Below are 14,069 nucleotides of genomic sequence, written 5' to 3' on the forward strand. Positions count from 1 at the left end.
TGGGGGGAGGTGTGTGTCCCTCAGCCAAGCCTTCACTCTCTCCAATCTGGGACCCCTCAAGGTATGTCCAACTGCCCATTTAGGCCCAATCCAGTAGGAATGAGCCTAAATGGGCAGTTGGACATCCCTCTCACAATTCAGGATTGCTGGCTCCCAATGACTGGCTTGCCTGCCTGCCTGATTGCCCCTAAGGGCTTCTGCCTGCCAGCCTGATCACCCCAACTGCCCTTCCCTGCTGGCCTGATCACCCACAACTGCCCTCCCCTGCTGGCCATCTTGTGGTGGCCATCTGGTTTCTATATGGGTACAGCCATCTTATGTGTTGGAGTGATGGTCAATTTGCATATTGTCTTTTTATTAGATAGGATTTTTGTATTTATTTCTTTATTTACTTTAATTGTCTAGTCTGTACTTCCCTATTACAGAAAATATTGCTGTATATATCCTAATGGTGTTCAATGTGCAAGGTTATGAAAATAATACATTAAAAAAGCTATTTTTTATGAGAATGGAAAATAATGAACACACTGACAGCACATTCATATCTTGATTCTAAAAGTGTCATATATATATATATATATATATATATATATATATATATATATATATGAAATAAATAATAAATTGTGACCACTGGTAATGATATGCAGATAGAGTTAAAAGCTATTTTAAATGTTGAACAAAATGATAAAGTCTATCTTTAGCCTGTTATTCCAGTGAACTCCAGTATTTCAGTGAAGGTTTTGAAGGCAGAGCAGATTGTGATGTGGAACATAATACCCTTAGATGCATATTATGGCATATTATGGCACAGTGCTCAGGTCACTCATGTCTATGGAAATAATTACAGCTACATTTTAAAAACCTTCCTGATGTGGAAAGTACTATGTTAAGTGTTTTTTACACACTATATTAATAATTTCTCATAATGATTCCATAAGGAGATACCATTGTTCTCTCCATTTTTAGCAGATGAGAAAATTTGGCTAATTAATTAACTTAATTAATAATTAATATTAATTAGCCACATTAAGCCAAGATGGGACATACACGTTTCAGGTGTCTAATTATAAATCTAAGTTTTGAACCATTAGGCTATTAAAATACAGGAATGTGTTAAGTGAATTAAAAGAAGAAATCTAGCCGAAACCTTTGGCTCAGTGGTAGAGCATCGGTCTGTGGACTGAAAGGCCCCAGGTTCGATTCCAGTCAGGGGCATGTACTTCGGTTGTGGGCACATCCTCGGTGGGAGGTGTGCAAGAGGCAGCTGGTTGATGTTTTGCTCTCATTGACATTTCTAGCTCTCTATCTCTCTCCCTTCCTCTCTGTAAAATATCAATAAAATATATTTTAAAAATATTTTTTTAAAAAGAAATCTAGTTTATGAAATAAACATAATCTAAATCATTTACTTTTTAAATTGACTAACCAATAAATGTGTATGATGGGGCCGGTGAAAATGAGACAGGTTGATTACTTATATACATTAAGATATTTTACTCTATGTACATAAGTCTTATGTTTTTATTAAAGGGATTGGAAAGTTTCCACTATACACACAGGTTGGAAAAGCCTTTTAAGGCTCGCAAATGCACAGATAGACTGTATGAATACAGAAAAAACTTCAAGACAAACAATAAATATCTCCAGATGATCCCATACTAGTGGTTGAAGAAGGGAATAATTGGTGTTAAAGATCTATTCCCAACATTTCAATAAATAAAATATATATGTATAAAATCATAAAATTTTCATAGAATATGACTTCCAATAAAAATGAATTTCTGCCTTATGTTTATGGGGTTAATAATTAAATCTATTCCTTGGTGAAAATAATATCTATAGCAAAATATCTATAATATATAAATGTTACTATATATATATATATATATATATATATATCTCCCATATATACACTCCACACATATGTGTATATGTATATACTCTTACATATATATTCCAAAATCTATAACAACAAAAGATTAATATGCTAATTAGACCAGACAGCTGAATGACCTTCTGGACATCATTCTGGACATCCTTCAGAATGAAGCCACTCCAGCAGGAGCTGAGGCAGAGGGGGTTAGGGGCAATCAGGCAGGCAGATGAGCAGTTAGGGGTGATCAGATAGGCATGTAAGTGGTTAGGGGTGATCAGGCAGGCAGGTGAGTGGTTGGGGTGATCAGGCAAGGAAAGTGAGTGCTTAGGGGCAATCAGGCAGGAAGGCAGGTGAGCAGTTAGGAGTCAGTGGCTGTGAATTCCAAGAGGAATGTCAGACTGCAGGTTTAGGCCCAATCCCGATTGGTAAATATATATAATATGTTATATATTATATATACAAAATATCTATAATATGTAAATGTTACCTATCATATAGATACATATATATTCCATATATACATTCCACACACACACACACACACACATATATATAGATAGATAGATAGATAGATAGATAGATATAGATATAGATATATATATATAGATATATATTCCAAAATCTATAATAAGGAAAGCATAATGTGCTATTTAGACTAGGCAGCCTAACAACCTTCCGGACATCATTCCACTGAAGTAGAGCCAAGGCAGAGGAGTTCTTGGTACTGGATTGAGAGAGGGTGTAGGCCAGGCTGAGGGATTTCCCCCTTCCCCTCCTCTGTTTCCCTGGGCCTCCTGTGTAATATATTTGGGGATAATTTTCAAGTGATATACATAAAAATTAATGTGTGATACAGTCAATTAAAATTTGATCTCATTCACTTAACACAAAGTAGCTCTAGAGTGACAGCTAAACCATTGTTGAATACCATGCTCTGATATGCCCAGGGAAGATTTATAAGGGACAGAAAATAGGTTGTTTCAACCACTGGTACTTTAGTACCTGATGATAAAGTAGCTAGAGATAGTGTAGAATTAATTCAGAGACAGTTGGCTTTCCTTAGGCACCAGGTGCAGCTGACTTGTAGGTGGTGTCTAATTGTTTTAGGTCTGTTCTTTCAGTTTTTTAAGCCAGCCTGCACAGGCCTGGATCTAGACACACAAGTAATCCAGCTCCTCTTCTCTTCTAAACTACCGTATTTTTCGGACCATAAGATGCTCCGGACCATAAGACGCACCAGGTTTTAGAGAAGGGAAATGAAGAAAAAAAGATTCTGAAACAAATAGTGTCATAAAATATTTTATGTGCATTAAAACCCAACATCACAGTCATAAACACATGTAATCAACCCTGTAAAGTAAACAGCAGCATTTAGAACCATTTTAGAGCCGGGCAAGCACACAGAGACCACACAGAGCCGGGCAAGTAAAAAAAACTTTTTTAAAAAAATATATGTGTAGGCTATATTTGGACCATAAGACGCAGGGATTTTTTCCCCCCACTTCTGGGGGGAAAAAAGTGCGTCTTATGGTCCGAAAAATTCGGTAATATTTACACTGCTGATCACCATATAGCAGAAAGTTATAAAATCATTTAGGAGGTCTTATCTATATATTTTAAATAAAATACATATGAAGGAACTGACAGTGTTCAAATGCATCTCAGATGATGGGTAGGGGTATTGTGATAATGTTTGTTTGAACCATAGATGTGTGTGGAGGGGGTGTAGGTTGGGCAGGAGAGAGTTACAGAAATTTGTATATGGGTCATAAAGTAAAATGTATTTCTGACTGTGGATAGAGACAAAAAAAAAAAAAAAAAAGAATAGCATTGCCCTATCATCTATCTTCAGGGAAAAGATCAAAACTTCCAGTGAGGTCTCCATAGTCCAACTTTCTAGACTCAATTTGGGTACATTATTTGCTCCACTTTCTGGTGTATGTAGAGACCATCCTTTCTTCTTTTTCTCCTGTGGTAAAATCTTTATTCTGGCACATGGGCAAGGAAGCCTTCCAATTATCTATATTGTGACCAGTCCAGCTTCTATGCTATTTCCAACTTATTTTTTCCCAACTATACCCCAACTCTTTAATATTTCTCCATGTAAGGTGTTTTTTGTTTTTTTTTAACTTTTTAATATGGCATAACAATTCTTTAACAATTGGCCATTGCCAATGTTTAGGGCCTCATTCTCTATCACTATTATACAAATACATAAGGTTCATTAGAAACAAAATATTTGCTGGACCCAGAATGTCTGAGGGAATTTCAGACCTCTGTGTTCAGGCTTAGTTCTCTTCTTGATTACCTTTTATTCTTTCCTTTCTTTAGATCCATAAACCTTACATTTGTTCATGAAGTCTCTATTTATTCATCTTTTCCACTGTGGGAACTTCATTGATATGTCTCAGGCCAACAACAGTAAGATGGTTCATCTTTTCTGCTTTTATGATACTTAAAAGGCTGTGTCTTCCATTATATCTTATATAATGTTTTTATTCCACGAATGTACATGGACCTTAGTAAGATACTAATACATACTTGTTGAATAAATCAATGTCATGTCATGAATACACACACACACACACACACACACATATATATACATACACATATATACATATACACATATATATAAATGTATATGCACTATATGTAAGGTCACTATATTTACTGGATACATTTATTTGATTGTTGTTTTCCTTTTCTCAAAAACTGAATAAAGCCCAAACCAGTTTTTCTCAGTGGATAGAGCGTCAGCCTGCGGACTGAAAGATCCCAGGTTTGATTTCGGTCAAGGGCATGTATCTTGGTTGCAGGCACATCCCCAGTGGGAGGTGCGCAGGAGGCAGCTGATCAATGTTTCTTTATCATCGATGTTTCTAGCTCTCTATCCCTCTCCCTTCCTCTCTGTGGATAATCAATAAAATACATTTGGAAAAAAACCCTGAATAAATATTAATTAATCTAACAATACTGAAAAATTAAAAATGAGTTTCTACATGATATGATGCAATTGTCATTTAGTAGACAATGCTTTGAGCCCTGCAAATAATTGCTTGCCTACGCTGTTTTTGATGCATTATTATTTTAGTCTACAGAACGGAAAAGGGAAATGATTTGTTTATGTATTTATACATAGCTATTGTAACAAATGTGTTTTGGGGTTTTAGAGAGAAGGAGAATGAGAATCAATGCTACAGGAATGACAGTAAAGAAAATGAGAAAGAAATTGTTAAAGGAAGACAAAAGTTTTCTTAATTTTTTTTAGTGATAAGATTAGTTCAAATAGAATTTGATGTCTACCAAGAAATATGACTCAAGATTCAAAAATTATTGAATTAGCCACTTCTTAAAGTATTAGGGATATAAATACACACTCAAATTGTTGTTTTCAATTTTTTAAACAAGCCAAAATAAGTAATATGCTTGATTTTTAAAATAAAAATTTAACCTTTATTATTTTGCAGAATTGTAGTCCTCTTCTTTGTGGAAACAATAAAGAAGTTTTCTTTACCCTTTGAACATGCTCATTAAATTAGGTAAGTTTCCCCAGCATGTAGTTTTTCAGAAACACTATTGCTGTAATAGATAATCAAAGGGGGGTTGAATTCATATCTTACAAATGTAATCATACGTAGATATTTCACACTAATGTTGGCAAGTGTGACCTGAAATATTGGACGCATGTGTAATGTAAAGAGATTAAGCTGACATTTGTGTTTCTGATAGTGAGGTGTGGATTCCAGAGACACAGAGAGTTAAAAGAGGATGGACCCACATGTCAAAGTGCAGTGTTAAAGAGCAGGTGTGGGGAGTGAAGGCAATGAATACACTTTATAAAACCTTCTTGTTGAGCCCTATTGGACTTGAACAGTGTCCTGTATAATGTGTGTGGGGGTTTTCCCATACTCCAGCTCTTCCTTTTTAATTTCTTAATTCTTTCCTCCTTCCTTTTCTCCCTCTTTCCGTGCTTTTTCCTCCCTCTTTTTCTCCCTCGTCTTTGTTTTCATTCTTTTTTCTGTCTAACCTCTCTCCTTTCCACTCTCTTTTTAGTCAGCATTATTTGATTACTTTCCCTTTAGAACCTGGATGCCCCGGCTGAGTTAAACCTCTAATTACAATTGCTTTATTGACATGGGCTTTCACACACACACACACACACACACACACACACACACACACACAGAGGCATCCTGCTTCATGTTACAAATCTCAGTCTGTTTCTTAACTCTACTCAGGGTGCTTTTGACCCTATTCTATAGTCTAGCACACATCCTTGGAATTTAGAAAATTCAGTAATTATCCTATGCCCTTCCAGACTTCTGTAAGTAGTCTTGCAGCAGGTTGAAACGGCGTGCATTTTGACAGCCAGATGCAGTATTTCTTCCTGATTGCATAGCTCATAGTCACTTAATAATGCATTGTTTTCTGAAGTAAAACTCAGTGGAGGTGCAACATCTGGTTTCTGGTAAAAAAAAAAAAAAAAAAAAAAAAAAAAAAAAGTCTGACTTAATTTACTCAAATCCCTGGTGTGATTTACAAAGCACCAAAGAAGGTGGAACACTTTGACACATTGTAGAATACCGACTGACTGTGTCTACCTTGGCAAGGGTTTCCTAAATGGCTCATTTAAAGCAATCAGGGAATCTTTTATTTGGTACCACCCTAACAGCCAAAATGTTTACTTTTCTAAATGAAAACCTTTTTCTTCGGGTGAAAACATTAAAAAAAAAAAAAAAAAAAAAAAAAAAAAAAAAGTAAATGCATTGGGCATTAAAGGCAAAAGCAATGTTTTCCTTTGAACAGTGGAAATTGTGAAATGTTTTTTCAAATATTCCCAAACATTATAAGGAAAAGGCAAGCCCTTGCTATATTGCTGATCTGAGCAGCATTGTTAGTAAAATTTCAAACACGTTCAGATTTTCAGGCAGGCTACCAATTCTTACAGTGGAAAATTGGATTTGAAAACACGTCCAAATCTCAACAGTCAAGAGAAAGCTGTTGTAAAGAAAATCATCAGGGTAATTGAGATCAGCCCTGGCTTATATGCATACTTTCTGTAAATTACTAACAAAAGAGAATTTCAGTGCCTCAAGTTTTTTGTTTCCATTTATTTGTTTCTTAGATATAGCAAATTTAGATTTTGAGTTAATTGATATTTAATTCACATTTAGTAACTGCCCAATACATAGTGTGATAGGTACTCTCAAGGAGAAAGGAAAAATGCGGTGTTGGGTAATGGAAAATGGCTTTGCAATGATCATTTTCTTTTTTATTTTTACCTTGTACAATAATTAGTACATGGATAGAAATAGGAAGTTACTACTACGTTTCATGCTTGTTGAGTTCATAATAACAAAATCAATGAGGTTTTAGTTAGTGATCTAAATAAATAAAACTCAATTTCTACAACAAACATAAATGAATAAGTAAAATTTCCTATAAAAATAAACAGGAATCATTGTCTTAGGTTTAAATGATCTATAACAATAAATATTATAGTGAATATAGAAAGTCACACAAGAATTCCTTATAAACTTTACAATTTGAGGACAGATTAAGTATAAAACTGACAGGAAGTAACCTCTATGCCATCATGGCTAATTATAGTGTGAGTGACATCAAGGTCTGTACTAGTTAATGATTATCAGATTTTGCTGTTATCAATATATCAAGTCACAAGGTCAATGGGTGTACTTCATTCTCAGTTTTGTGTCAACATGTATATTTAAATTTTACATCTTTGTTTGACTTTTAAAATCAAGAATAAATTTGAAGAATTCAAACTTTATAATTTTCAAATTATACACTGTTAATAAATTATGATAGGATTTGTCATATCAATTAGTTCATGTAACTCTTTGCAACCTCCCAGCTGGTAATATTATTGTTCCTTTTTAGAAAGATGAAGCAAGGCAGTATATACTCCATTGCATTGGAAATTTAATAGAAGAGTGAGGATATGTGTTCCTTCTGACAATTTACATTCATCCTAATAACAAAATATGTGTTTTAACTGTCAGAGAGCCAGTTTCAGCCATATCCTCACAGGCCAGGACAAGGGACCTTCCTGGTGCATGAATCAATGCACCAGGCCTCTAGTTCAGTGATAATGTTGAAACCTATGGCATTCAAATAATCACTTTTAGAAATAATTTTAAAAAATTAAAGAATCAAGTCTTAAGATTTATAAATGTTTAGAGTTTGGGAAAATGAAAAGATATAACAACAGTAACCACAAAGCTGAAACTGAATAAACATCTAAAATTAGCAATTGGAAACAAATATAATTCTAAAGGTTTATTCAGGCAATATTTCCTAAACTATGGAATTCTTCTCAAATAAAAAGATTTATGTTCAAACATAGTTTCAACATTCTTCATACTATATCACCTTCTGAAATTCTTTTTTTTTATAATATATTTTATTGATTTTTTTACAGAGAGAAAGGGAGAGGGAGAGTTAGAAATGTCGATGAGAAAGAAATATTGACCAGCTGCCTCTTGCACACCCCCTACCGGGGATGTACCTGCAACCAAGGTACATGCCCTTGACCGGAATCGAACCTGAGACCTTACAGTCCGCAGACGGATGCTCTACCACTGAGCCAAACCGGTTTTGGTAACTTCTGAAATTCTTGATGAATATTTCTATATTAAAAAACTCTGAGAAATCCAATAGCAAATGAACCTATTTAAAACTGTTAACATGATACTTCAAACAACATTAATTATGAAATCCTTTTGTTTTTAAGAGCAGCTGCATGGTTTCATTCAAATAATAATATTTTCTGTGTTTTTTTCACCACATACTCCTAGAATGCATATTTTGATATGACTTTCCTATTACTTTAATAATAATAGCTAATGATATTGTCTCCAAATTTCTTTGCTCCTACAATAATGGAGATAGAGAAATGTGTCTAGAGTTGGGATAGCTTTTTAATTTCAAAATGAATAGAATTAGATTATAAACTGAAGGATAAAGGTAAGGGAAAGAGACAATTAAGAATGACTACAAGATTTCAGACTTAGCAGCTACTTAAAGTTATGGCCTATAACTGAGATGGGAAAGGCTTGGAAGGTGAGTGTAGAATCAGGGTTGCTTTTGAGAGGAGGACCATGTTAAATTTGAGATGCTTATTAGACACTCAAATGGAGATCTCTAAAAAGGTTTTGGATCACACCCAAAGAAAAGTTATGACAAGGAAAATTTTGGAATGATATACTTTAAATATTATTTATGTATTGAACAGAATGAGATGGTCTAGGGTGAGAACAGAAAAGGACAGAAGCATACATGATGCACCTCTCCAGTATATTAAAAGAAATGTTATAGTTGAAATGTGAAATAACAGTGATTTTCCACTGGAAATTTTCATATCAGAAGATCAAAAGTTAGTAGTAGTAGGAAAAATCTTACCAACATGTGAGCCTCCTGCTGTGGTCACTCATACTCTGATGATGGATGGTCCAAAGTAAATAATTACAAGTTTGATTTCATCTATTTCTTTCTATTGTAGCCCTAACAGCTACTCCCTTTCTCTCTAACTATTTCTCCTTGTCTGTCTATCTCTTCACCTCCTCTTGATTAACTTGTTTATCTAGTATGTAATTGAAAAAGTACATTACATTTAATATTTGGAACATCAAAACGCAGACTAAGAGCATTTTCTTGCATTTAAAATTTCTACCAATAAAATCATTTAAAACATAAAATTAATTGTCTAAAGTATTATATTCAGTAGATCATTTTTCCATGCATTTCCTTGTTAACAAATTAGAGAAGTTAGATTATTTTCTAAACATATTAATTTTTGTCAAATATTTTTTGAAATGCTTTTATATTTTTATCTTTGTTTTCTTTTTATGTTGATTGATGTTTGACTTTATAAAATTAATAGTTTTGGAATCAGTTAGGCAGTTATAGATTTGGGACAGAATTAGTCATCAAACATGAAGGGAAGGCTGATAACATTTGTTAAAACACTACAATAATTGTGTTTATTTTTAAATTAAACAGAGCAAAATCATATTTTATATTCACAGTTAGAGGAGGAACAAAAACAGTCTTATATTTTTTCTATTGAAAAATGACAGCACTGCCAAACCAGTTTGGCTGAATGGATAGAGTGTCTGCCTGCAGACTGAAAGGTCCCAGGTTCGATTCTGGTCAAGGGCATGTACCTTGGTTGCGGGCACATCTCCAGTGTGTGTGTGGGGGGGAGGGGAGGTTTCAAGAGGCAGCTGATCAATGTCTCTCTCTAATCGATGTTTCTGACTCTCTATCCCGCTCTCTTACTCTCTGTAAAAATATAAATAAAATATATATTAAAAAAAGACAGCATTGCACTTATGGGAGCTGCTTGCTTCTGTTTTGGAAATAAAGTTGTCCATGTGGTGATAGGTCCAAAATAGTGAGCATGATATAGCCAATGTTTTCCCTGAAGCCAATTGGCATATTTAGGGCCATTAATATAATAAATTCTATAACTTTTTTATTCTTTCTGAATATTACACAGAGAAATCAAACTCAGAGACATATTGGTTGAATAATCATTGGGATACAGTTTAAACCCCTTCTCTAAACTCTACATCAAGAGCTTTTGCTTTGGTACCACCTTTCAATCTATCCAGCTCTTACTATGACTGGCTGATTCTCCTGCTGCATGGCCATGGTCTTTCTCTTGTTACATGCTGGTCAAGAGAAGTCATACAATTAGTATAGGTCCATGATAAAAGACATTACAAGATAATACAATAAAGCTGGCATTGCTGATCAGGCTCTGACAAAGCTTCCTGCATTCTATATTTGCTCTCTGTATATAGAATGAAAAGAATGAAGAGTGAGAAAGTCTGAAGCATGGGATGTTTTCTAAGGAAATGGAACATTGCCAGGGCATGGAAGAATATTTGGTGTGGTTGACTTTGCTAGTGCTTCAGTGAAATTAAATTCATCAGGCCCAAGAGTATACAAGAGAGCTATCAATATAAAGACACATTTGTGATCATATAATTATTTCATGGCTCCTAAAGAAACTTGGAAAAAATAGAAGTATTTCAAAAGATAACAAAATCTAATCTTTATAAAAGGACACCATTGAAAATATTTTTGGTAGATTTTCAGTGGATCTATTATTCCATAAATTCCATATTTAATAGGATTTTTTGCATTTTTCTTGTCACATTTTATTGCAAGCAAATTATCAGCTTATTTAAATGTGTTAATTAATATACAATGAAATGAAGTGACATTATCACATGGTATATAAACACTCTATAATATAGTTATTTGTTGCCCTCCTGTTGAAGTTTAGATTGTTCTATATTTGTTTGTGAATGAAATCATGGTAACTATGTTGACAGCTAAGTCTTACAGTTAAGACACAATGCTTTAAGATAAAATATATTTTCTAAATTATTGTGTATTTTCTCACCCTTGTCATTTAAGTTGGCACAATCAGTAATAAAGGGAAAGTCATTTTATAAGTTCATTCTTTGAGCTAGTTGATGAGAAATTGGCAATACCACAAAATATTTCACTGGATTAATTTTTTTTTAAGTTGATGAGTTTTGTAAAGATAAAACAGCCTAGTATGCTTTGAACCCAGAATTTTTGAATATTAAGTCCTGGGCTTGGAAAAATAGTGCAATGTTGATTGCAAATACTTGAGCATGATAAGGGCTAATCACTTCAGAAATAACCTCTGTTTTCTAGTTCTAGCATGACTGAAGCAAATTCCTCCCCGAAATTTTTTTTGGAAGTTTTATTTTTCCTTGTAGGCATGATGTTAGTCATTATGTTGCAATTTTGATTATGTGTAGAATATTCATATTTATGTATCTGCTGACACCACATCCTGTCATGTTTCAAATGCACATGAGTGAGTAGATAATTATAGTAATTTATTACATAAAAGTAAAAGCATGACTTAAAGTCACCTGAAAGAAAATCTTTACTCTGAAGGCAGTTGATATAATTAGGGGCATTAGTAAGCTTTATAGCTTTTGTTTCTTCTGCATTTTCTTAAAATATGAGTATGTTAGCTCTTATAGAAAAATTAAATTCATTATTTTAGGAACTTCCAAAGGGGGAAGAAAAGGACATTAATTATCCACACATAATATATTGATTAGTTGGCATGCATAACTTATCATGACTCAAAACTATAAAATAATTTAATATTTTAATAAATAGTATAATAAATAGTATAATGCATTCATTGATCTATATCTGCATTATTGGACATTTCTAGTTTATACAGAACTGATCAAAGTTGAAATTCACATCAATCGTGATAGTGAATTGATGCATAAAAACCATATGGGTGTTTTTTTTATTAGAATTAAGCCAGTAAACTTTGTTTAATTTAACTGAAATAAATAATAATTTGTTAAATTCAACTGGTCTAGAGTAGAACTGGGGTATTTTAAAATCCTCATCATGATTCTCATTGCATTCAGGAATAAAGCTTTGCCTCAGAAGAAAGAAGTGATGTGCAAAAAGTAGACTATCTTTATTAGAGAACCCTCCAGAAACATGAGGCACTAGGGCAAGATGATTAGGGGAAAAAATGACAGTGGCTGTAGGGGATAAAAACCAAAGGCCTAGTTGATCAAATTCCCTGAATCAATGGCAGAAAGTGAAGTAAATGATCAGTTGACAATCAGAGCAACTGGAACAACTGTCATCATGCAAAAGTCAATCTCTGTACACATAAAACAACAAGTCTCCAATTCCCCTTATCCTCACCTGCTAGAAACTACCATTCTATTTTCTGTCTCTATATTTTCGGACTACCCTGGGTACCTCATATAATTGGAATCATACAGTATTTATCTTTTTTGTGACTGATTTATTACACTTAGCATAACGTTCCTATGGCTCATCTATTAGTAGTACACTGCCAACCCTGCCCTTAGGATTTTCCTACCAAAAAAATCATACATTTTTCAGACAAAACTCCTTCCCAGCACTAAAGTCATCCTACTACTTTTTGTGTAGGGGAGTCTCAGAAGAAATCTTGCATGGTACTTATTGCTTTCCATCAAAGATTATCCAAGAAATTTAGTGCAGCATCTGAAATGCAATGTAGCCATGTTCCTTATCATATTCAGCAATTTTATTAGAACTAAGTTGAATTTATCTTAATGCTCAATTTAAAATAAAAAATAATGGCAAAATAGTAACATTTTAAAAAATACATAGCTTAATCACCGTTTTGTGTTAAAATATCTAAGGAAGTCAATTTTTACTTGGCTTGTTTTTTTGTTTTTGTTTTTTGTTTTTAATTGTAAAAATGAGTAATACACTTTTTTTTTTCTTAGCACTTGTGACAATTAAGTCATTTTAACCCAGCAATAACTGGATTATACCCATTTCCCAGATTGGGAATCTAAAGCAAATAATTTATGTTTATTATGGGTGAAAAACAAGATGGTTTCTATTTTAGCATTTTGCCTCAAAAAGCAAACCTTCCTAAGAAACTACTATTATGTCTGTATTTTCACTCTGTTGCAGAAATTTAACTTCAGTATCACATACAATGTACAATATTTCATAGCTCTCCCTTATAGTGATTATGTTGTAAAAAAAATCATAGTTTGACTTGAGTTTTCAAAAACTGTATAAATGTTTCAAAACTCACACATATTCATACACTGATCATAATTTTTAAGAGAAGGAAGAGAAGAATAAATAATAGAAAAATAAAATCAAGTGAGAGCCCACCCTTTCCACATATGTCATTCAAATTCATAGTCACAGCACAATTGTAAGGTGGATTTATCCCCATTTAGAAATGAGAAAGCTGAGGATTTTAGAGAGTATTTATTTGCAAATCCTGGACTTAAAATAAGTTCTAATTCCAAAACCTTATCATGGACAAAGAGTGAATTTCCCCAAATATTTAATGTTGGTGGAATTTACAGAGAAATCTCATCCATAAAAAACAAAGCAAAACAAATCAACATTTTACACCTTTTATAAAATACCAAACCAAATGATTCTCAAAAAAAGGAGAAAATGTACTTCAGATGATATTAAGAACTCAATTTTTAGCAAAGTACAGAAGTTTTCTTTTGAAATTTCTCATTGAATCTTGCTTCTGTATATATACTTCTTAAAACCTTCGTTCCCATTTTAAAAGTAGCCCTATGAATTTTCATTTTTAGTCTGCAAGATTTAT

This window comes from Pipistrellus kuhlii, unplaced genomic scaffold, assembly GCF_014108245.1.
Source record: "Pipistrellus kuhlii isolate mPipKuh1 unplaced genomic scaffold, mPipKuh1.p scaffold_m20_p_1, whole genome shotgun sequence".
NCBI classification, from domain to species: domain Eukaryota; kingdom Metazoa; phylum Chordata; class Mammalia; order Chiroptera; family Vespertilionidae; genus Pipistrellus; species Pipistrellus kuhlii.